The sequence below is a fragment of the Hyperolius riggenbachi genome, chromosome 10, assembly GCF_040937935.1.
Source record: "Hyperolius riggenbachi isolate aHypRig1 chromosome 10, aHypRig1.pri, whole genome shotgun sequence".
Lineage (NCBI taxonomy): Eukaryota > Metazoa > Chordata > Amphibia > Anura > Hyperoliidae > Hyperolius > Hyperolius riggenbachi.
The window spans coordinates 269,225,643-269,251,854 of NC_090655.1; the positions used below are offsets into that span (position 1 = coordinate 269,225,643).

Here is a 26,212-nt window from a genome sequence, read left to right on the forward strand (position 1 = left end):
ATATATTAGTGCATTTGATATGCGCATTTTATCTTTAATATTGTGCATGCACTTTTTTTGTATGGAATAAACAGTATTACACTATGTGGATGCTTTTCTAATCTTGAAGGTCCCCCGGAAATATTAATATGATATGCTGAGGACTGGAAAAGAGCAGTTGCTGGTAGGTCCTGGGTCAGCCATGCTGTCTGGTGAGAGGCTTTATTTTACATACTATGACTAAGGCCTGTTTTAAAATGGGTGCTAGGCTGTGGGCCTGCCCCCCCCCCGTCTCTCTCTCTCTTTTAGTTAGCCACGCGCTTAGAGCGTGCACCGCAAATTCACGCACACGCCGCATGCTCACAGGCCTGTTCCCTTTCGGGACACATCCTCCTCTGCCACCCGTCATTCCCCCAGCTCTCTTGAGTGTCTCTGCGTCCCTCCCTGCAAATGCACAATGCAAAAAACACTCTCTGTATTACCTTATCTCTGGATTTCTATTACTTCTTATGCTATAAATCATGCAGCTAAATACACCTGTTATCATCTGTGTTTAATACTGCAGTCACAGGAGGGTTATGCAGGGCTGTGGAGTCGGAGTTGGAGTCGGAGTCGTGGTTTCAGAAACTGAGGAGTCGAAGTCAGGAGTCGGAGTCGCATGATTTTTGTACAAAATCCACAGCCCTGTTAAGTATTAGACTAAGAAGTCGGAGTCGAGGAGTCTGAGTCTGAGCAATTTTGGGTACCCGGAGTCGGAGTTGGAGTCGGAGTCATGGTTTTAGAAACTGAGGAGTCGGAGTTGGAGTCGGAAGATTTTTGTACCGACTCCACAGCCCTGGTTTTATGTCCTGCAGTGGTAGAGGTTGGAGTCTGCACAAAGATGATGGCTGGTGGGGCACAGCTAGGAGGTGGAGCCAGATAACAAGGGGCGTGGCTGGCAGGACAGACAGAGAAGATGGAGGCTGCAGCTGGAGAGGGGTTGGGTGTCCTCTGCTGCTTTGGTCCTGGTATTTGCACTGCCCCAGCTGGGAGGTTTGTTGCTACGGCTCTTGGAGGGTTTGGGGTTAGTAGGTGAGGGACAGGTGGGCTCAGGTATGGTCAGGATATGGAGCTGCAGTCTCATCTGCCTAGTTCATCAGGTGCCAGAGCCATAAGTAATGATAATTTATAGCTAATTAGCTGCAGGCCTCTGCTCCTATCTCCCTCTGTCTCCAGCTGTTCTCTCCTAACATCCTCATCCATCTACCGCTGCCGGCACTGCTGTAACCTCCCAGGAATGTGTGCATGGAGAGGAGGAGAGAAGCACCAGATGATGAGCAAGGCACACTGGAGGAGAGGACTGTGGTACTGAATGTGCAGGAGAGCACAGCTTATGGGGATATTATCGCCCCTAGCAAATTATGTTCTTTTCTGTGCTCAGCTATAATCTGTTATTCTTTCCAGAACTAAGATCTGAGCTCAAAGAACAAGAGACGTATGTGAGGGGTGATCAGCAGTCTATGGAGGAGGGTGACATGATGAGGACAATTAAAGAGGAAGAAGAAGAGACATATGTGAGGAGTGGCCAGCAGTCTATGGAGGAGTTTGACATGATGGGGACAATCAAAAAAGAAGAGATATATGAGAGGACTCATCAGCAATGTACAGAGGAGGGTAATATGATTGGGACTATTAAAAAAGAGGAAGAAGTAGAGACGTGTGTAAGGAGTGATCAGCAGTCTATGGAGGAGAGTGACATGATGAGGACAATTAAAGAGGAAGAAGAGACATATGTGAGGAGTGATCAGCGGTCTGCAGAGGAGAGTGACATGATGGGGACAACTATGGAGAAGGACCCTCTTACAGAGAGCAGAACAGGTGAGTAATCAAGAGTAAATATTGAATATCTCTACTTATTATGACTTTGTCACTGCTCACAGACTGGCCATATTAGGGGTTATGATGTGTACTCATGTTAGATGTTTGTCATCTAAAACAATAATTCTTGAGTGTATTTAGTTACAGCTTACTAACCATAACAGTACAGACACCCTGATGGCTTTGGAGTATGTTCTGTTCTGTGGAGAGGGGGGGGGGGGGTATGGATTATTGAGTAATAACACACTACATCTTGTAATAGAAATACAATGTTGAAAGTCTCTCACTAAATTGTATGTATAATTCATTATGGTTATACATTACACTTCTCACATTCCCTGTGTACATAGTGTGTGTATACCTCATTACAGGCACACTGTGCAGTCACATTACACATCACACCCCTATTACTTCTCACATTCCCTGTGTACATAGTGTGTTTATACCTCATTACAGGCACACTGTGCATTCACATTACACACCACACCCCTATTACTTCTCACATTCCCTGTGTACATAGTGTGTTTATACCTCATTACAGGTACACTGTGCAGCCACATTACACATCACACCCCTATTACCTCTCACATTCCCTGTGTACATAATGTGTTTATACCTCATTACAGGCACACTGTGCAGTCACATTACACACATCACACCCCTATTACTTCTCACATTCCCTGTGTACATAGTGTGTTTATACCTCATTACAGGCACACTGTGCAGTCACATTACACACATCACACCCTATTACTTCTCACATTCCCTGAGTACATAGTGTGTTTATACCTCATTACAGGCACACTGTGCAGTCACATTACACATCACACCCCTATTACTTCTCACATTCCCTGTGTACATAGTGTGGTTATACCTTATTACAGGCACACTGTGCAGTCACATTACACATCACACCCCTATTACTTCTCACATTCCCTGTGTACATAGTGTGTGTATACCTCATTACAGGCACACTGTGCAGTCACATTACACATCACACCCCTATTACTTCTCACATTCCCTGTGTACATAGTGTGGTTATACCTTATTACAGGCACACTGTGCAGTCACATTACACATCACACCCCTATTACTCCTCACATTCCCTGTGTACATAGTGTGTTTATACCTCATTACAGGCACACTGTGCAGTCACATTACACATCACACCCCTATTACTTCTCACATTCCCAGTGTACATAGTGTGTTTATACCTCACTACAGGCACACTGTGCAGCCACATTACACATCACACCCCTATTACTTCTCACATTCCCTGTGTACATAGTGTGTTTATACCTCATTACAGGTACACTGTGCAGTCACATTACACACATCACACCCTATTACTTCTCACATTCCCTGAGTACATAGTGTGTTTATACCTCATTACAGGCACACTGTGCAGTCACATTACACATCACACCCCTATTACTTCTCACATTCCCTGTGTACATAGTGTGGTTATACCTTATTACAGGCACACTGTGCAGTCACATTACACATCACACCCCTATTACTTCTCACATTCCCTGTGTACATAGTGTGTTTATACCTCATTACAGGCACACTGTGCAGTCACATTACACATCACACCCCTATTACTTCTCACATTCCCTGTGTACATAGTGTGTTTATACCTCATTACAGGAACACTGTGCAGTCATATTACACACATCACACCCCTATTACTTCTCACATTCCCTGTGTACATAGTGTGGTTATACCTTATTACAGGCACACTGTGCAGTCACATTACACATCACACCCCTATTACGTCTCACATTCCCTGTGTACATAGTGTGTTTATACCTCATTACAGGCACACTGTGCAGTCACATTACACATCACACCCCTATTACTTCTCACATTCCCTGTGTGCATAGTGTGTTTATACTTCATTACAGGCACACTGTGCAGTCACATTACACATCACACCCCTATTACTTCTCACATTCCTTGTATACATAGTGTGTTTATACCTCATTACAGGCACACTGTGCAGTCACATTACACATCACACCCCTATTACTTCTCACATTCCCTGTGTGCATAGTGTGTTTATACTTCATTACAGGCACACTCTGCAGTCACATTACACACATCACACCCCTATTACTTCTCACATTCCCTGTGTACATAGTGTGTTTATACCTCATTACAGGCACACTCTGCAGTCACATTACACATCACACCCCTATTAATTCTCACATTCCCTGTGTACATAGTGTGTTTATACCTCATTACAGTCACACTGTGCAGTCACATTACACATCACATCCCTATTACTTCTCACATTCCCTGTGTACATAGTGTGTTTATACCTCATTACAGGCACACTGTGCAGTCACATTACACACATCACACCCCTATTACTTCTTACATTCCCTGTGTACATAGTGTGTTTATACCTCATTACAGGCACACTCTGCAGTCACATTACACACATCACACCCCTATTACTTCTCACATTCCCTGTGTACATAGTGTGTTTATACCTCATTACAGGCACACTGTGCAGTCACATTACACACATCACACCCCTATTACTTCTCACATTCCCTGTGTACATAGTGTGTTTATACCTCATTACAGGCACACTGTGCAGTCACATTACACACATCCCACCCCTATTACTTCTCACATTCCCTGTGTACATAGTGTGTTTATACCTCATTACAGGCACACTGTGCAGTCACATTACACACATCCCACCCCTATTACTTCTCACATTCCCTGTGTACATAGTGTGTTTATACCTCATTACAGGCACACTGTGCAGTCACATTACACACATCACACCCCTATTACTTTTCACATTCCCTGTGTGCATAGTGTGTTTATACCTCATTACAGGCACACTGTGCAGTCACATTACACACATCACACTCCTATTACTCCTAACATTCCCTGTGTACATAGTGTGTTTATACCTCATTACAGGCACACTGTGCAGTCACATTACACATCACACCCCTATTACTTCTCACATTCCCTGTGTACATAGTGTGTTTATACCTCATTACAGGCACACTGTGCAGTCACATTACACATCACAACCCTATTACTTCTCACATTCCCTGTGTACATAGTGTGTTATACCTCATTACAGGCACACTGTGCAGTCACATTACACATCGCACCCCTATTACTTCTCACATTCCCTGTGTACATAGTGTGTTTATACCTCATTACAGGCACACTGTGCAGTTACATTACACACATCACACCCCTATTACTTCTCACATTCCCTGTGTACATAGTGTGTTTATACCTCATTACAGGCACACTGTGCAGTCACATTACACACATCACACCCCTATTACTTCTCACATTCCCTGTGTACATAGTGTGTTTATACCTCATTACAGGCACACTGTGCAGTCACATTACACATCACTTCCCTATTACTTCTCACATTCCCTGTGTACATAGTGTGTTTATACCTCATTACAGGCACACTGTGCAGTCACATTACACATCACACCCCTATTACTCCTCACATTCCCTGTGTACATAGCGTGTTTATACCTCATTACAGGCACACTGTGCAGTCACATTACACACATCACACCCCTATTACTTCTCACATTCCCTGTGTACATAGTGTGTTTATACTTCATTACAGGCACACTGTGCAGTCACATTACACATCGCACCCCTATTACTTCTCACATTCCCTGTGTACATAGTGTGTTTATACCTCATTACAGGCACACTGTGCAGTCACATTACACATCACTTCCCTATTACTTCTCACATTCCCTGTGTACATAGTGTGTTTATACCTCATTACAGGCACACTGTGCAGTCACATTACACACATCACACCCCTATTACTTCTCACATTCCCTGTGTACATAGTGTGTTTATACTTCATTACAGGCACACTGTGCAGTCACATTACACACATCACACCTCTATTACTTCTCACATTCCCTGTGTACATAGTGTGTTTATACTTCATTACAGGCACACTGTGCAGTCACATTACACACATCACACCCCTATTACTCCTCACATTCCCTGTGTACATAGTGTATTTATACCTCATTACAGGTACACTGTGCAGTCACATTACACACATCACACCCCTATTACTTCTCACATTCCCTGTGTACATAGTGTGTTTATACCTCATTACAGGCACACAGTGCAGTCACATTACACATCACACCCCTATTACTCCTCACATTCCCTGTGTACATAGTGTGTTTATACCTCATTACAGGCTCACTGTGCAGTCACATTACACATCACACCCCTATTACTCCTCACATTCTCTGTGTACATAGTGTGTTTATACCTCATTACAGGCACACTGTGCAGTCACATTACACATCACACCCCTATTACTTCTCACATTCCCTGTGTACATAGTGTGTTAATACCTCATTACAGGCACACTGTGCAGTCACATTACACATCACACCCCTATTACTTCTCACATTCCCTGTGTACATAATGTGTTTATACCACATTACAGGCACACTGTGCAGTCACATTACACATCACACCCCTATTACTTCTCACATTCCCTGTGTACATAGTGTGTTTATACCTCATTACAGGCATACTATGCAGTCACATTACACATCACACCCCTATTACTTCTCACATTCCCTGTGTACATAGTGTGTTTATACCTCATTACAGGCACACTGTGCAGTCACATTACACATCACACCCCTATTACTTCTCACATTCCCTGTGTACATAATGTGTTTATACCACATTACAGGCACACTGTGCAGTCACATTACACATCACACCCCTATTACTGCTCACATTCCCTGTGTACATAGTGTGTTTATACCTCATTACAGGCGCACTGTGCAGTCACATTACACACATCACACCCCTATTACTCCTCACATTCCCTGTGTACATAGTGTGTTTATACCTCATTACAGGCACACTGTGCAGTCACATTACACACATCACACCCCTATTACTTCTCACATTCCCTGTGTACATAGTGTGTTTATACCTCATTACAGGCACACTGTGCAGTCACATTACACACATCACACCCCTATTACTTCTCACATTCCCTGTGTACATAGTGTGTTAATACCTCATTACAGGCACACTGTGCAGTCACATTACACATCACACCCCTATTACTTCTCACATTCCCTGTGTACATAGTGTGTTTATACCTCATTACAGGCACACTGTGCAGTCACATTACACATCACACCCCTATTACTTCTCACATTCCCTGTGTACATAATGTGTTTATACCACATTACAGGCGCACTGTGCAGTCACATTACACATCACACCCCTATTACTTCTCACATTCCCTGTGTACATAGTGTGTTTATACCTCATTACAGGCACACTATGCAGTCACATTACACACATCACACCCCTATTACTTCTCACATTCCCTGTGTACATAGTGTGTTTACACCTCATTACAGGCACACTGCACACATTACACACATCACACCCCTATTACTTCTCACATTCCCTGTGTACATAGTGTGTTTATACTTCATTACAGGCACACTGTGCAGTCACATTACACATCACACCCCTATTACTTCTCACATTCCCTGTGTACATAGTGTGTTTATACCTCATTACAGGCATACTATGCAGTCACATTAAACATCACACCCCTATTACTTCTCACATTCCCTGTGTACATAGTGTGTTTATACCTCATTACAGGCACACTATGCAGTCACATTACACACATCACACCCCTATTACTTCTCACATTCCCTGTGTACATAGTGTGTTTATACCTCATTACAGGCACACTGTACAGCCACATTACACATCACACCCCTATTACTTCTCACATTCCCTGTGTACATAGTGTGTTTATACCTCATTACAGGCACACTGTGCAGTCACATTACACACATCACACCCCTATTACGTCTCACATTCCCTGCATACATAGTGTGTTTATACCTCATTACAGGCACACTGTGCAGTCACATTACACACATCACACCCCTATTACTTCTCACATTCCCTGTGTACATAGTGTGTTTATACCTCATTACAGGCACACTATGCAGTCACATTACACACATCACACCCCTATTACTTCTCACATTCCCTGTGTACATAGTGTGTTTACACCTCATTACAGGCACACTGCACACATTACACACATCACACCCCTATTACTTCTCACATTCCCTGTGTACATAGTGTGTTTATACTTCATTACAGGCACACTGTGCAGTCACATTACACATCACACCCCTATTACTCCTCACATTCCCTGTGTACATAGTGTGTTTATACCTCATTACAGGCACACTGTGCAGTCACATTACACACATCACACCCCTATTACTTCTCACATTCCCTCTGTACATAGTGTGTTTATACCTCATTACAGGCACACTGTGCAGTCACATTACACATCACACCCCAATTACTTCTTACATTCCCTGTGTACATAGTGTGTTTTTACCTCATTACAGGGACACTGTGCAGTCACATTACACATCACAATCCTATTACTTCTCACATTCCCTGTGTACATAGTGTGTTTATACCTCATTACAGGCACACTGTGCAGTCACATTACACACATCACACCCCTATTACTCACATTCCCTGTGTACATAGTGTGTTTATACCTCATTACAGGCACACTGTGCAGTCACATTACACACATCACACCCCTATTACGTCTCACATTCCCTGTGTACATAATGTGTTTATACCTCATTACAGGCACACTGTGCAGTCACATTACACACATCACACCCCTATTACTCCTCAAATTCCCTGTGTACATAGTGTGTTTATACCTCATTACAGGCACACTGTGCAGTCACATTACACACATCACACCCCTATTACTTCTCACATTCCCTGTGTACATAGTGTGTTTATACCTCATTACAGGTACACTGTGCAGTCACATTACACACATCACACCCCTATTACTCCTCACATTCCCTGTGTACATAGTGTATTTATACCACATTACAGGCACACTGTGCAGTCACATTACACACATCACACCCCTATTACTTCTCACATTCCCTGTGTACATAGTGTGTTTATACCTCATTACAGGCACACAGTGCAGTCACATTACACATCACACCCCTATTACTCCTCACATTCCCTGTGTACATAGTGTGTTTATACCTCATTACAGGCTCTACTGTGCAGTCACATTACACATCACACCCCTATTACTCCTCACATTCTCTGTGTACATAGTGTGTTTATACCTCATTACAGGCTCACTGTGCAGTCATATTACACACATCACACCCCTATTACTTCTCACATTCCCTCTGTACATAGTGTGTTTATACCTCATTACAGGCACACTGTGCAGTCACATTACATATCACACCCCTATTACTTCTCACATTCCCTGTGTACATAGTGTGTTTATACCTCATTACAGGCATACTGTGCAGTCACATTACACATCACACCCCTATTACTCCTCACATTCTCTGTGTACATAGTGTGTTTATACCTCATTACAGGCTCACTGTGCAGTCATATTACACACATCACACCCCTATTACTTCTCACATTCCCTGTGTACATAGTGTGTTTATACCTCATTACAGGCACACTGTGCAGTCACATTACACATCACACCCCTATTACTTCTCACATTCCCTGTGTACATAGTGTGTTTATACCTCATTACAGGCACACTGTGCAGTCACATTACACATCACACCCCTATTACTTCTCACATTCCCTGTGTACATAGTGTGTTTATACCTCATTACAGGCATACTGTGCAGTCACATTACACATCACACCCCTATTACTTATCACATTCCCTGTGTACATAGTGTGTTTATACCTCATTACAGGCACACTGTGCAGTCACATTACATATCACACCCCTATTACTTCTCACATTCCCTGTGTACATAGTGTGTTTATACCTCATTACAGGCATACTGTGCAGTCACATTACACATCACACCCCTATTACTTCTCACATTCCCTGTGTACATAGTGTGTTTATACCTCATTACAGGCACACTGTGCAGTCACATTACACATCACACCCCTATTACTTCTCACATTCCCTGTGTACATAATTTGTTTATACCACATTACAGGCACACTGTGCAGTCACATTACACATCACACCCCTATTACTTCTCACATTCCCTGTGTACATAGTGTGTTTATACCTCATTACAGGCGCACTCTGCAGTCACATTACACATCACACCCCTATTCCTTCTCACATTCCCTGTGTACATAGTGTGTTAATACCTCATTACAGGCACACTGTGCTGTCACATTACACATCACACCCCTATTACTTCTCACATTCCCTGTGTACATAGTGTGTTTATACCTCATTACAGGCACACTGTGCAGCCACATTACACATCACACCCCTATTACTTCTCACATTCCCTGTGTACATAATGTGTTTATACCACATTACAGGCACACTGTGCAGTCACATTACACATCACACCCCTATTACTTCTCACATTCCCTTTGTACATAGTGTGTTTATACCTCATTACAGGCGCACTGTGCAGTCACATTACACATCACACCCCTATTACTTCTCACATTCCCTGTGTACATAGTGTGTTTATACCTCATTACAGGCACACTGTGCAGTCACATTACACACATCACACCCCTATTACTTCTCACATTCCCTGTGTACATAGTGTGTTTATACCTCATTACAGGCACACTATGCAGTCACATTACACACATCACACCCCTATTAATTCTCACATTCCCTATGTACATAGTGTGTTTACACCTCATTACAGGCACACTGTGCAGCCACATTACACACATCACACCCCTATTACGTCTCACATTCCCTGTGTACATAGTGTGTTTATACCTCATTACAGGCACACTGTGCAGTCACATTACACATCACTTCCCTATTACTTCTCACATTCCCTGTGTACATAGTGTGTTTATACCTCATTACAGGCACACTATGCAGTCACATTACACACATCACACCCCTATTAATTCTCACATTCCCTGTGTACATAGTGTGTTTACACCTCATTACAGGCACACTGTGCAGCCACATTACACACATCACACCCCTATTACTTCTCACATTCCCTGTGTACATAGTGTGTTTATACCTCATTACAGGCACACTGTGCAGCCACATTACACACATCACACCCCTATTACGTCTCACATTCCCTGTGTACATAGTGTGTTTATACCTCATTACAGGCACACTGTGCAGTCACATTACACATCACTTCCCTATTACTTCTCACATTCCCTGTGTACATAGTGTGTTTATACCTCATTACAGGCACACTGTGCAGTCACATTACACATCACACCCCTATTACTCCTCACATTCCCTGTGTACATAGTGTGTTTATACCTCTTTACAGGCTCACTGTGCAGTCATATTACATACATCACACCCCTATTACTGCTCACATTCCCTGTGTACATAGTGTGTTTATACCTCATTACAGGCACACTGTGCAGTCATATTACACACATCACACCCCTATTACTTCTCACATTCCCTGTGTACATGGTGTGTTTATACCTCATTACAGGCACACTGTGCAGCCACATTACACACATCACACCCCTATTACTCCTCACATTCCTTGTGTACATAGTGTGTTTATACCTCATTACAGGCACACTCTGCAGTCACATTACACATCACACCCCTATTACTTCTCACATTCCCTGTGTACATAGTGTGTTAATACCTCATTACAGGCACACTGTGCTGTCACATTACACATCACACCCCTATTACTTCTCACATTCCCTGTGTACATAGTGTGTTTATACCTCATTACAGGCACACTGTGCAGCCACATTACACATCACACCCCTATTACTTCTCACATTCCCTGTGTACATAATGTGTTTATACCACATTACAGGCACACTGTGCAGTCACATTACACATCACACCCCTATTACTTCTCACATTCCCTTTGTACATAGTGTGTTTATACCTCATTACAGGCGCACTGTGCAGTCACATTACACATCACACCCCTATTACTTCTCACATTCCCTGTGTACATAGTGTGTTTATACCTCATTACAGGCACACTATGCAGTCACATTACACACATCACACCCCTATTAATTCTCACATTCCCTATGTACATAGTGTGTTTACACCTCATTACAGGCACACTGTGCAGCCACATTACACACATCACACCCCTATTACGTCTCACATTCCCTGTGTACATAGTGTGTTTATACCTCATTACAGGCACACTGTGCAGTCACATTACACATCACTTCCCTATTACTTCTCACATTCCCTGTGTACATAGTGTGTTTATACCTCATTACAGGCACACTATGCAGTCACATTACACACATCACACCCCTATTAATTCTCACATTCCCTGTGTACATAGTGTGTTTACACCTCATTACAGGCACACTGTGCAGCCACATTACACACATCACACCCCTATTACTTCTCACATTCCCTGTGTACATAGTGTGTTTATACCTCATTACAGGCACACTGTGCAGCCACATTACACACATCACACCCCTATTACGTCTCACATTCCCTGTGTACATAGTGTGTTTATACCTCATTACAGGCACACTGTGCAGTCACATTACACATCACTTCCCTATTACTTCTCACATTCCCTGTGTACATAGTGTGTTTATACCTCATTACAGGCACACTGTGCAGTCACATTACACATCACACCCCTATTACTCCTCACATTCCCTGTGTACATAGTGTGTTTATACCTCTTTACAGGCTCACTGTGCAGTCATATTACATACATCACACCCCTATTACTGCTCACATTCCCTGTGTACATAGTGTGTTTATACCTCATTACAGGCACACTGTGCAGTCATATTACACACATCACACCCCTATTACTTCTCACATTCCCTGTGTACATGGTGTGTTTATACCTCATTACAGGCACACTGTGCAGCCACATTACACACATCACACCCCTATTACTCCTCACATTCCTTGTGTACATAGTGTGTTTATACCTCATTACAGGCACACTGTGCAGTCACATTACACACATCACACCCCTATTACTTCTCACATTCCCTGTGTACATAGTGTGTTTATACCTCATTACAGGCACACTGTGCAGTCACATTACATATCACACCCCTATTACTTCTCACATTCCCTGTGTACATAGTGTGTTTATACCTCATTACAGGCATACTATGCAGTCACATTACACATCACACCCCTATTACTTCTCACATTCCCTGTGTACATAGTGTGTTTATACCTGATTACAGGCACACTGTGCAGTCACATTACACACATCCCACCCCTATTACTTCTCACATTCCCTGTGTACATAGTGTGTTTATACCTCATTATAAGCATACTGTGCAGTCACATTACACATCACACCCCTATTACTTCTCACATTCCCTGTGTACATAATTTGTTTATACCACATTACAGGCACACTGTGCAGTCACATTACACATCACACCCCTATTACTTCTCACATTCCCTGTGTACATAGTGTGTTTATACCTCATTACAGGCGCACTCTGCAGTCGCATTACACATCACACCCCTATTACTTCTCACATTCCCTGTGTACATACTGTGTTTATGCCTCATTACAGGCACACTGTGCAGTCACATTACACACATCCCACCCCTATTACTTCTCACATTCCCTGTGTACATAGTGTGTTTACACCTCATTACAGGCACACTGTGCAGCCACATTACACACATCACACCGCTATTACTTCTCACATTCCCTGTGTACATAGTGTGTTTATACCTCATTACAGGCACACTGTGCAGTCACATTACACACATCACACCCCTATTACTTCTCACATTCCCTGTGTACTGTAAGGAAACGCGGAAATGCCGCCGTCTCTCAAGGTGAGGCGGCTGTTTCCGCGTCCAGCATGGCGTCACAACGCGGAAAAAATGCTGCATGCCGCATGGGCAGTGCGGCGGAATCCGCATCAGAGGCGGCCCCCGCACTAGATACATTGCATGACAGTACTGGTGTGGCTGGGACTGATAGTCCACCAAGATTCAGACTTACACGCGCGCGAGCAGAAAGGCAGAGTTTAAATAACAGTTAGAAGGGTGTCGGCTGACCAGCTGGGTCAGCTGACAAATTCCACTGCTCTCATTGGACCAGCAATTAGGGAGGTCCTGGAAAGGTCCTAGAGTATATATACTGCTGGTTGTTCACTTGCTCTTTGTCTGGCGTGCGATCACATACGTGGGAGCACCCAGATCCGTAGTCAGATCCTGAAGTGTGCCGGGACCAGCTGGAGCTGTAATCCTACACTTAGCTAGATATTTGATAGCTAAAGTACTAGTTTGATTGTGATTATATGTTATGACTTTTGCCTGCCTCGACTATCCTCCTGAACTCTGACCTTGTACCTCGATATTTCTGATACTCTGTTGCCGAACCTCGGCTCGTTCCAAGACTCTGTTTCTGCCTCCTGATTTTGTACCCCGATATATCTGATACCCCGTTGCCGAACCCTGCCTGTACTTTGACTCCGCCTTTGCCTACTGTATTTGTACTTTATCTGTCCGTGTGTGTACGACCTGGCTTGTCTGACCTCGAGAACCGACCTCACGATTGGAGGCGGTTCCCAGTCCTGTTAGTGACACTTCTTCCTGAGTGTCACTCTCGGACTTTCCTTCCTACTGTCAGTCTGACTCCTCCCGTCTTGGAGAGCTCAGGTCTGCAGAAGGAATACGTGCAGTTCTCCTTGCTGCACTGAGGCCTAGGCCTCCTAGTGTTACTGTTACACCAAAACACTACACTCTACTCAGGCGAACAGAGGTTAGTTTGTATATCGGATTATCGGTGAGACTGCAGATCACTTATAATCTGGTATATATCTGTATTTCCGGCGATACTGCAGATCACCGGTAAATCAGATACTCTCTGCGCCCACCGATCGTTACAGAACGCCAGACCCAAATACAAAATGGACGCAAACACTGATTGTCTGGGTGTACTTGCCGCTTCGGTGGACAACATCAATCAAGTTCTGGGCACCCACATAACTCTTATTGATGCCCTATCAGGGTCTGTACAAACCCTCCAGACATCAGTGAATCATGTGCGATCCTCTCCTAGCTCTGACATACGTATGCCTGTCCCTGAAAGCTTTTCCGGCCACAGATCTGACTTCCGGAATTTTAGGAGTAGAGTATTTTCCTATTTTGAGTTGAGACCCCAATCTTCGGGTACTGAGACCCAGAGGGTCACGTTTATTAAAACTTTGTTGTCCGGCGACTCCCAGTCATGGGCATATAGCCTGCCCACCGGAGACAAAGCGCTTACCTCTGTAGAGGAATTCTTTAAGGCTATGGCGGTAATTTACGACGATCCAGACCTTGCCTCGACTTCTGAGCGGAAGCTCAAGCTATTGCGTCAAGGCGAAGGTCCGGTCGAAGATTACGCGGCCGAGTTTAGGAGGTGGTCAGTTACGGCCAGGTGGGACACTCATGCCCTGTTAGATTGTTTCTTGTCAGGGCTGTCCGATGAGGTCTCTGACATGATGTTAAGTCAGCCCGAACCCAGAACAGTCGATGAGGCCATCTCAGCGGCCATCCGGATCGACCGCAGGCTGGGCTACCAAAGGCAGACCAGGGGTAGTTCCCGTGTCAGAGGGGTGTCTTACGCCACAGCCCCAGTGATTCCACCTCCTACGGTTTCGTCTTCTCCGGTCTTGCTTCCATCCGAGCCAATACAGATTGGTCGGTCAAAATTGACCCAGGTGGAGCGAAGACGGAGAATGACCGAACAGCTGTGTCTGTATTGCGCTGAAGGGGGGCATATAGTACGAAACTGCCCTAATAAGCCGGGAAAACGCTACCGCCTGGGAGTGGTAGGGGGTAACACCCTGGGCGTCCGACTTTTACCCTTAGAAGAAAAACGGTTGCTTCTTCCCTGCACCATTACGTGGGAAGATAAAACCGAGGTCACGGAAGCCTTTATCGATTCAGGCTCCGCGGCAAATTTTATGGATTTTGAGTTTGCTAAGAAATTGGGTATCCCACTCACACCTGTACAACCACCCATCCAGGTTACGGCAGTGGATGACTCTCCTCTGCAAGGGAGTCACCCACTGTCTCAGACACCAGAGGTGGGAGTCACCATAGGGGTTCTGCACTGGGAAAGATTACAATTCTTTGTGTTGCATATGTCTACTTCCACCATTATACTCGGCATGCCATGGTTGCACCTTCATTCTCCGCACATCGATTGGGCCACCGGCCAACTGGTTTCTTGGTCAGCACGCTGCTTTCAGCAATGTTTAGGGAAGGTGACACTGGGCCAAACCAGGGTTCATGTACAAGGGGTACCTGAGCAATATTTAGAATATTCTGATGTGTTCTGTCCCAAGGCAGCAGACAAATTACCCCCACATCGCTCTTTTGATTGCCCCATAGATATCCGTTCTGGTTGTATGCCTCCTCGGGGTCATCTGTACAATTTATCTGGGCCAGAAAAGTTGGCCATGCAAGAATATATCCGTGAGAATTTAGCCAAGGGTTTCATTCGTCCGTCCCGATCGCCTGCTGGAGCAGGTTTCTTTTTCGTTAAAAAGAAAGACGGGGGCCTGCGGCCCTGTATCGATTACCGGGGACTGAATAAAATCACGGTAAAGAACCGATATCCGTTACCCCTGATAGACGATTTATTTACGCAGGTCACAGACGCCAAGATCTTCTCAAAACTGGATTTACGGGGCGCGTACAACCTGGTACGCATAAGAAAGGGTGATGAGTGGAAAACGGCCTTTAACACGCCAGACGGGCATTACGAGTACCTAGTGATGCCCTTTGGGTTATGTAATGCCCCGGCCGTTTTCCAGGAACTCATCAACGAGGTCTTCAGAGAGGTGTTGGGGAGATTCGTGCTGGTCTATCTAGACGATATACTTGTTTTCTCCAACAACCTCTCTGAGCACAGAACGCATGTGAAATTTGTACTCAGCAAACTAAGACAAAACTCGTTATACGCTAAACTTGAGAAATGTATTTTCGAAGTAACATCTGTCGCCTTTCTGGGTTACATTATTTCCACCACGGGCCTGTGTATGGATCCCGCCAAAGTCTCTGCTGTGTTAGAGTGGCCCCAACCCGTGGGGTTAAAATCTTTACAGCGGTTCTTAGGCTTTGCGAACTATTACAGAAGGTTCATAAAGGGGTATTCCACGGTCATTTCACCCCTCACCAGTCTTACAAAAAAAGGGGCAGATACTAACCACTGGACTCCAGAAGCTCTACGAGCATTCTCCACTCTGAAAGACTTGTTTTGCTCAGCACCCATTCTGAGGCACGTTGACACTTCTTACCCCTTTATTGTTGAGGTGGACGCCTCAGAGGTCGGGGTAGGGGCTGTGCTGTCTCAGCGATCAGGGTTGCAGGGAAGATTACATCCCTGTGCCTATTTCTCTCGTAGGTTCTCTCCGGCAGAGAGAAACTACGATATAGGCAACAGAGAGCTCCTTGCCATTAAACTTGCCTTTGAGGAGTGGCGTCATTGGCTGGAAGGAGCAGAGCATATGATTACGGTATACACCGATCACAAAAACCTGGAATACATCGAGGGGGCTAAGAGGTTAAGTCCCCGTCAGGCTCGATGGTCGTTATTTTTTTCGAGGTTCAGGTTCCTGATTACATACACCCCGGGCAGCAAGAACGTTAAGGCAGATGCTCTGTCCAGATGCTTTGAGCCAGAGACAGCCGAGCCTCCTGCCCCAGAGTCCATTATCCCACAGAGGCTAGTGTTAGCGGCAGCTGAGACTTGGGAGGACTGGACAGAGACCCTGAGGCCTTTTCAGCAGGATGTCCCCGAAGGGAAACCTGAAGGGGTGATGTTTGTACCCCTACCCTTTCGTCTCCGCACTTTGCAGATGTTTCATTCTCACAAGAATGCGGGACACCCTGGGGCATCTAGAACTCAGGATCTAGTATCCAGGTGTGCCTGGTGGCCTTCTTTAGCAGCAGACTGCAAGGAGTTCGTTAGGGAGTGTGCAGTTTGCGCTAAGAGTAAACCCTCCCGGCTGGCACCTGTGGGTACCTTGCAGCCTTTACCCACCCCGAGTGAGCCATGGACTCATTTGTCCATGGATTTTGTGGGCGAACTTCCCAAGTCAGAAGGTATGTCGGTCATTTGGGTGGTAGTCGACCGCTTCAGTAAAATGGCCCATTTCGTGCCCTTGAAAGGACTCCCCTCAGCCCAGGAATTGGCCGACTTGTTTATTACACATGTCTTCCGGCTGCACGGCATTCCGGAGAACATAGTGTCGGATCGGGGAGTCCAGTTCGTTTCTAGATTCTGGAGGGCATTCTGCCAACAGATGGGCATGAAGCTGTCATTTTCATCGGGCTACCACCCACAGACCAATGGGCAAACGGAGAGAATCAACCAGTCATTGGAGCAATTTTTGAGGTGCTACGTTGCGGAGACGCAGAGCGACTGGGTTAAATTTCTGCCCTTCGCGGAGTTCGCACAAAATAATTTGAAAAGCTCTTCCACCGGATTCTCTCCGTTCCAGGTTGTGTCTGGAAAATTGCCCAAGTTCTCACCATTTCCAGTGGCCTCCACCCCGTTTCCAGCTCTGGAGGCCTGGCAGAGGTCTTTTAAAGACATTTGGCGCACGGTGAGAGATAGTTTACAAAAGGCGTTTTTGAGTCAGAAGGGTCAAGCTGACAAAAAACGCTCAGTGGAGTGGAGGTTCAGACCAGGGGACTTGGTCTGGGTATCTACACGTCACTTGACCCTGAGACAACCTTCTGACAAACTTGGTCCCAGGTTCGTGGGTCCATTCCCGGTTGCTAGGAAGATCAACGAGGTCACATATACCGTTGATCTTCCCACCAGCATGCGGGGAGTGAGGTCCTTCCACGTATCACTTCTTAAACCCGCAGTCCAGGTGGGTCCCACTCCTCCTCCTCCTGTGTTAGTAGATGCCCAACCTGAATATGAAGTGGAAAAGATTTTAGATTCCCGCACGGTTCAAAACTCGGTTCAGTACCTCGTACATTGGAAAGGGTACGGCATTGAGGAGAGACAATGGGTACCGGGTTCACGCATGCATGCAGACGAGTTAAGAAGGGAGTTTCATGCCTTACATCCCGAGAAACCTGGTAGGAGTTGTCCGGAGTCCACTCCTCGGGGGGGGGGGGGTACTGTAAGGAAACGCGGAAATGCCGCCGTCTCTCAAGGTGAGGCGGCTGTTTCCGCGTCCAGCATGGCGTCACAACGCGGAAAAAATGCTGCATGCCGCATGGGCAGTGCGGCGGAATCCGCATCAGAGGCGGCCCCCGCACTAGATACATTGCATGACAGTACTGGTGTGGCTGGGACTGATAGTCCACCAAGATTCAGACTTACACGCGCGCGAGCAGAAAGGCAGAGTTTAAATAACAGTTAGAAGGGTGTCGGCTGACCAGCTGGGTCAGCTGACAAATTCCACTGCTCTCATTGGACCAGCAATTAGGGAGGTCCTGGAAAGGTCCTAGAGTATATATACTGCTGGTTGTTCACTTGCTCTTTGTCTGGCGTGCGATCACATACGTGGGAGCACCCAGATCCGTAGTCAGATCCTGAAGTGTGCCGGGACCAGCTGGAGCTGTAATCCTACACTTAGCTAGATATTTGATAGCTAAAGTACTAGTTTGATTGTGATTATATGTTATGACTTTTGCCTGCCTCGACTATCCTCCTGAACTCTGACCTTGTACCTCGATATTTCTGATACTCTGTTGCCGAACCTCGGCTCGTTCCAAGACTCTGTTTCTGCCTCCTGATTTTGTACCCCGATATATCTGATACCCCGTTGCCGAACCCTGCCTGTACTTTGACTCCGCCTTTGCCTACTGTATTTGTACTTTATCTGTCCGTGTGTGTACGACCTGGCTTGTCTGACCTCGAGAACCGACCTCACGATTGGAGGCGGTTCCCAGTCCTGTTAGTGACACTTCTTCCTGAGTGTCACTCTCGGACTTTCCTTCCTACTGTCAGTCTGACTCCTCCCGTCTTGGAGAGCTCAGGTCTGCAGAAGGAATACGTGCAGTTCTCCTTGCTGCACTGAGGCCTAGGCCTCCTAGTGTTACTGTTACACCAAAACACTACACTCTACTCAGGCGAACAGAGGTTAGTTTGTATATCGGATTATCGGTGAGACTGCAGATCACTTATAATCTGGTATATATCTGTATTTCCGGCGATACTGCAGATCACCGGTAAATCAGATACTCTCTGCGCCCACCGATCGTTACATGTACATAGTGTGTTTATAACTCATTACAGGCACACTGTGCAGCCACATTACACACATCACACCCCTATTACTTCTCACATTCCCTGTGTACATAGTGTGTTTATACCTCATTACAGGCACACTGTGCAGTCACATTACACATCACTTCCCTATTACTTCTCACATTCCCTGTGTACATAGTGTGTTTATACCTCATTACAGGCACACTGTGCAGTCACATTACACATCACACCCCTATTACTCCTCACATTCCCTGTGTACATAGTGTGTTTATACCTCTTTACAGGCTCACTGTGCAGTCATATTACATACATCACACCCCTATTACTGCTCACATTCCCTGTGTACATAGTGTGTTTATACCTCATTACAGGCACACTGTGCAGTCATATTACACACATCACACCCCTATTACTTCTCACATTCCCTGTGTACATGGTGTGTTTATACCTCATTACAGGCACACTGTGCAGCCACATTACACACATCACACCCCTATTACTCCTCACATTCCTTGTGTACATAGTGTGTTTATACCTCATTACAGGCACACTGTGCTGTCACATTACACACATCACACCCCTATTACTTCTCACATTCCCTGTGTACATAGTGTGTTTATACCTCATTACAGGCACACTGTGCAGTCACATTACATATCACACCCCTATTACTTCTCACATTCCCTGTGTACATAGTGTGTTTATACCTCATTACAGGCATACTATGCAGTCACATTACACATCACACCCCTATTACTTCTCACATTCCCTGTGTACATAGTGTGTTTATACCTGATTACAGGCACACTGTGCAGTCACATTACACACATCCCACGCCTATTACTTCTCACATTCCCTGTGTACATAGTGTGTTTATACCTCATTACAAGCATACTGTGCAGTCACATTACACATCACACCCCTATTACTTCTCACATTCCCTGTGTACATAATTTGTTTATACCACATTACAGGCACACTGTGCAGTCACATTACACATCACACCCCTATTACTTCTCACATTCCCTGTGTACATAGTGTGTTTATACCTCATTACAGGCGCACTCTGCAGTCGCATTACACATCACACCCCTATTACTTCTCACATTCCCTGTGTACATACTGTGTTTATACCTCATTACAGGCACACTGTGCAGTCACATTACACACATCCCACCCCTATTACTTCTCACATTCCCTGTGTACATAGTGTGTTTATACCTCATTACAGGCACACTGTGCAGTCACATTACACATCACACCCCTATTACTTCTCACATTCCCTGTGTACATAATTTGTTTATACCACATTACAGGCACACTATGCAGTCACATTACACATCACACCCCTATTACTTCTCACATTCCCTGTGTACATAGTGTGTTTATTCCTCATTACAGGCACACTGTGCAGTCACATTACACATCACACCCCTATTACTTCTCACATTCCCTTTGTACATAGTGTGTTTATACCTCATTACAGGCGCACTGTGCAGTCACATAACACATCACACCCCTATTACTTCTCACATTCCCTGTGTACATAGTGTGTTTATACCTCATTACAGGCACACTGTGCAGTCACATTACACACATCACACCCCTATTACTTCTCACATTCCCTGTCTACATAGTGTGTTTATACCTCATTACCGGCACACTATGCAGTCACATTACACACACCACACCCCTATTAATTCTCACATTCCCTGTGTACATAGTGTGTTTACACCTCATTACAGGCACACTGCACACATTACACATCACACCCCTATTACTTCTCACATTCCCTGTGTACATAGTGTGTTTATACCTCATTACAGGCACACTGTGCAGCCACATTACACACATCACACCCCTATTACTTCTCACATTCCCTGTGTACATAGTGTGTTTATACCTCATTACAGGCACACTGTGCAGTCACATTACACACATCACACCCCTATTACGTCTCACATTCCCTGTGTACATAGTGTGTTTATACCTCATTACAGGCACACTGTGCAGTCACATTACACATCACTTCCCTATTACTTCTCACATTCCCTGTGTACATAGTGTGTTTATACCTCATTACAGGCACACTGTGCAGTCACATTACACATCACACCCCTATTACTCCTCACATTCCCTGTGTACATAGTGTGTGTATACCTCATTACAGGCACACTGTGCAGTCACATCACACACATCACACCCCTATTACTTCTCACATTCCCTGTGTACATAGTGTGTTTATACCTCATTACAGGCACACTGTGCAGTCATATTACACACATCACACCCCTATTACTTCTCACATTCCCTGTGTACATGGTGTGTTTATACCTCATTACAGGCACACTGTGCAGCCACATTACACACATCACACCCCTGTTACTCCTCACATTCCTTGTGTACATAGTGTGTTTATACCTCATTACAGGCACACTGTGCAGTCACATTACACACATCACACCCCTATTACTTCTCACATTCCCTGTGTACATAGTGTGTTTATACCTCATTACAGGTACACTGTGCAGTCACATTACACATCACACCCCTATTACTTCTCACATTCCCTGTTTACATAGTGTGTTTATACCTCATTACAGGCACACTATGCAGTCACATTACACACATCACACCCCTATTACTTCTCACATTCCCTGTGTACATAGTGTGTTTACACCTCATTACAGGCACACTGCACACATTACACACATCACACCCCTATTACTTCTCACATTCCCTGTGTACATAGTGTGTTTATACTTCATTACAGGCACACTGTGCAGTCACATTACACATCACACCCCTATTACTTCTCACATTCCCTGTGTACATAGTGTGTTTATACCTCATTACAGGCACACTGTGCAGTCACATTACACATCACACCGCTATTACTTCTCGCATTCCCTGTGTACATAGTGTGTTTATACCTCATTACAGGCACACTGTGCAGTCACATTACACTCATCACACCCCTATTACGTCTCACATTCCCTGTGTACATAGTGTGTTTATACCTCATTACAGGCACACTGTGCAGTCACATTACACACATCACACCCCTATTGCTTCTCACATTCCCTGTGTACATAGTGTGTTTATACCTCATTACAGGCACACTGTGCAGTCACATTACACACATCACACCCCTATTGCTTCTCACATTCCCTGTGTACATAGTGTGTTTATACCTCATTACAGGCACACTGTGCAGTCACATTACACATCACACCCCTATTACTTCTCACATTCCCTGTGTACATAGTGTGTTTATACCTCATTACAGGCACACTGTGCAGTCACATTACACATCACACCCCTATTACTCCTCACATTCCCTGTGTACATAGTGTGTTTATACCTCATTACAGGCTCACTGTGCAGTCATATTACATACATCACACCCCTATTACTGCTCACATTCCCTGTGTACATAGTGTGTTTATACCTCATTACAGGCACACTGTGCAGTCACATTACACATCACACCCCCTTTACTTCTCACATTCCCTGTATACATAGTGTGTTTATACCTCATTACAGGCGCACTATGCAGTCACATTACACACATCACACCCCTATTACTTCTCACATTCCCTGTGTACATAGTGTGTTTATACCTCATTACAGGCACACTGTGCAGTCACATTACACACATCACACCCCTATTACTTCTCGCATTCCCTGTGTACATAGTGTGTTTATACCACATTACAGGCACACTGTGCAGTCACATTACACATCACACCTCTATTACGTCTCACATTCCCTGTGTACATAGTGTGTTTATACCTCATTACAGGCACACTGTGCAGTCACATTATACACATCACACCCCTATTACTTCTCACATTCCCTGTGTACATAGTGTGTTTATACCTCATTACAGGCACACTGTGCAGTCACATTACACATCACACCCCTATTACTTCTCACATTCCCTGTATACATAGTGTGTTTATACCTCATTACAGGCACACTGTGCAGTCACATTACACAGCACACCCCTATTACTTCTCACATTCCCTGTGTACATAGTGTGTTTATACGTCATTACAGGCACACTGTGCAGTCACATTACACACATCACACCCCTATTACTGCTCACATTCCCTGTGTACATAGTGTGTTTATACCTCATTACAGGCACACTGTGCAGTCACATTACACATCACATCCCTATCACTTCTCACATTCCCTGTGTACATTGTGTGTTTATACCTCATTACAGGCACACTGTGCAGTCACATTACACATCACACCCCTATTACTTCTCACATTCCCTGTGTACATAGTGTGTTTATACCTCATTACAGGCACACAGTGCAGTCACATTACACACATCACACCCCTATTACTGCTCACATTCCCTGTGTACATAGTGTGTTTATACCTCATTACAGGCATACTGTGCAGTCACATTACACATCACACCCCTATTACTTCTCACATTCCCTGTGTACATAGTGTGTTTATACCTCATTACAGGCACACAGTGCAGTCACATTACACACATCACACCCTATTACTTCTCACATTCCCTGTGTACATAGTGTGTTTATACCTCATTACAGGCTCACTGTGCAGTCATATTACACACATCACACCCCTATTACTCCTCACATTCCCTGTGTACATAGTGTGTTTATACCTCATTACAGGCACACTGTGCTGTCACATTACACACATCACACCCCTATTACTTCTCACATTCCCTGTGTACATAGTGTGTTTATACCTCATTACAGGCACACTGTGCAGCCACATTACACACATCACACCCCTATTACTTCTCACATTCCCTGTGTACATAGTGTGTTTATACCTCATTACAGGCACATTACACACATCACACCCTATTACCTCTAACATTCCGTGTACATAGTGTGTTTATACCTCATTACAGGCGCACTGTGCAGTCACATTACACACCACTTCCCTATTACTTCTCACATTCCCTCTGTACATAGTGTGTTTATACCTCATTACAGGCACACTGTGCAGTCATATTACACACATCACACCCCTATTACTTCTCACATTCCCTGTGTACATAGTGTGTTTATACCTCATTACAGGCACACTGTGCAGTCACATTACACATCACACCCCTATTACTTCTCACATTCCCTGTGTACATAGTGTGTTTATACCTCATTACAGGTACACTGTGCAGTCACATTACACATCACACCCCTATTACTTCTCACATTCCCTGTGTACATAGTGTGTTTATACCTCATTACAGGCACACTGTGCAGTCACATTACACATCACACCCCTATTACTTCTCACATTCCCTGTGTACATAGTGTGTTTATACCTCATTACAGGCACACTGTGCAGTCACATTACACACATCACACCCCTATTACTTCTCACATTCCCTGTGTACATAGTGTGTTTATACCTCATTACAGGCACACTGTGCAGCCACATTACACACATCACACCCCTATTACTTCTCACATTCCCTGTGTACATAGTGTGTTTATACCTCATTACAGGCACACTGTGCAGTCACATTACACATCACTTCCCTATTACTTCTCACATTCCCTGTGTACATAGTGTGTTTATACCTCATTACAGGCACACTGTGCAGTCACATTACACATCACACCCCTATTACGCCTCACATTCCCTGTGTACATAGTGTGTTTATACCTCTTTATAGGCTCACTGTGCAGTCATATTACATACATCACACCCCTATTACTTCTCACATTCCCTGTGTACATAGTGTGTTTATACCTGATTACAGGCACACTGTGCAGTCACATTACACACATCCCACCCCTATTACTTCTCACATTCCCTGTGTACATAGTGTGTTTATACCTCATTACAAGCATACTGTGCAGTCACATTACACATCACACCCCTATTACTTCTCACATTCCCTGTGTACATAATTTGTTTATACCACATTACAGGCACACTGTGCAGTCACATTACACATCACACCCCTATTACTTCTCACATTCCCTGTGTACATAGTGTGTTTATACCTCATTACAGGCGCACTCTGCAGTCGCATTACACATCACACCCCTATTACTTCTCACATTCCCTGTGTACATACTGTGTTTATACCTCAT

At 44.6% G+C, this 26,212-nt stretch overlaps 1 pseudogene; it reads left to right on the forward strand.

The window, feature by feature from the left end:
* Positions 1-26,212, forward strand: part of LOC137537193 (zinc finger protein 850-like) — a 139,754-nt pseudogene that overhangs the window by 6,488 nt on the left and 107,054 nt on the right.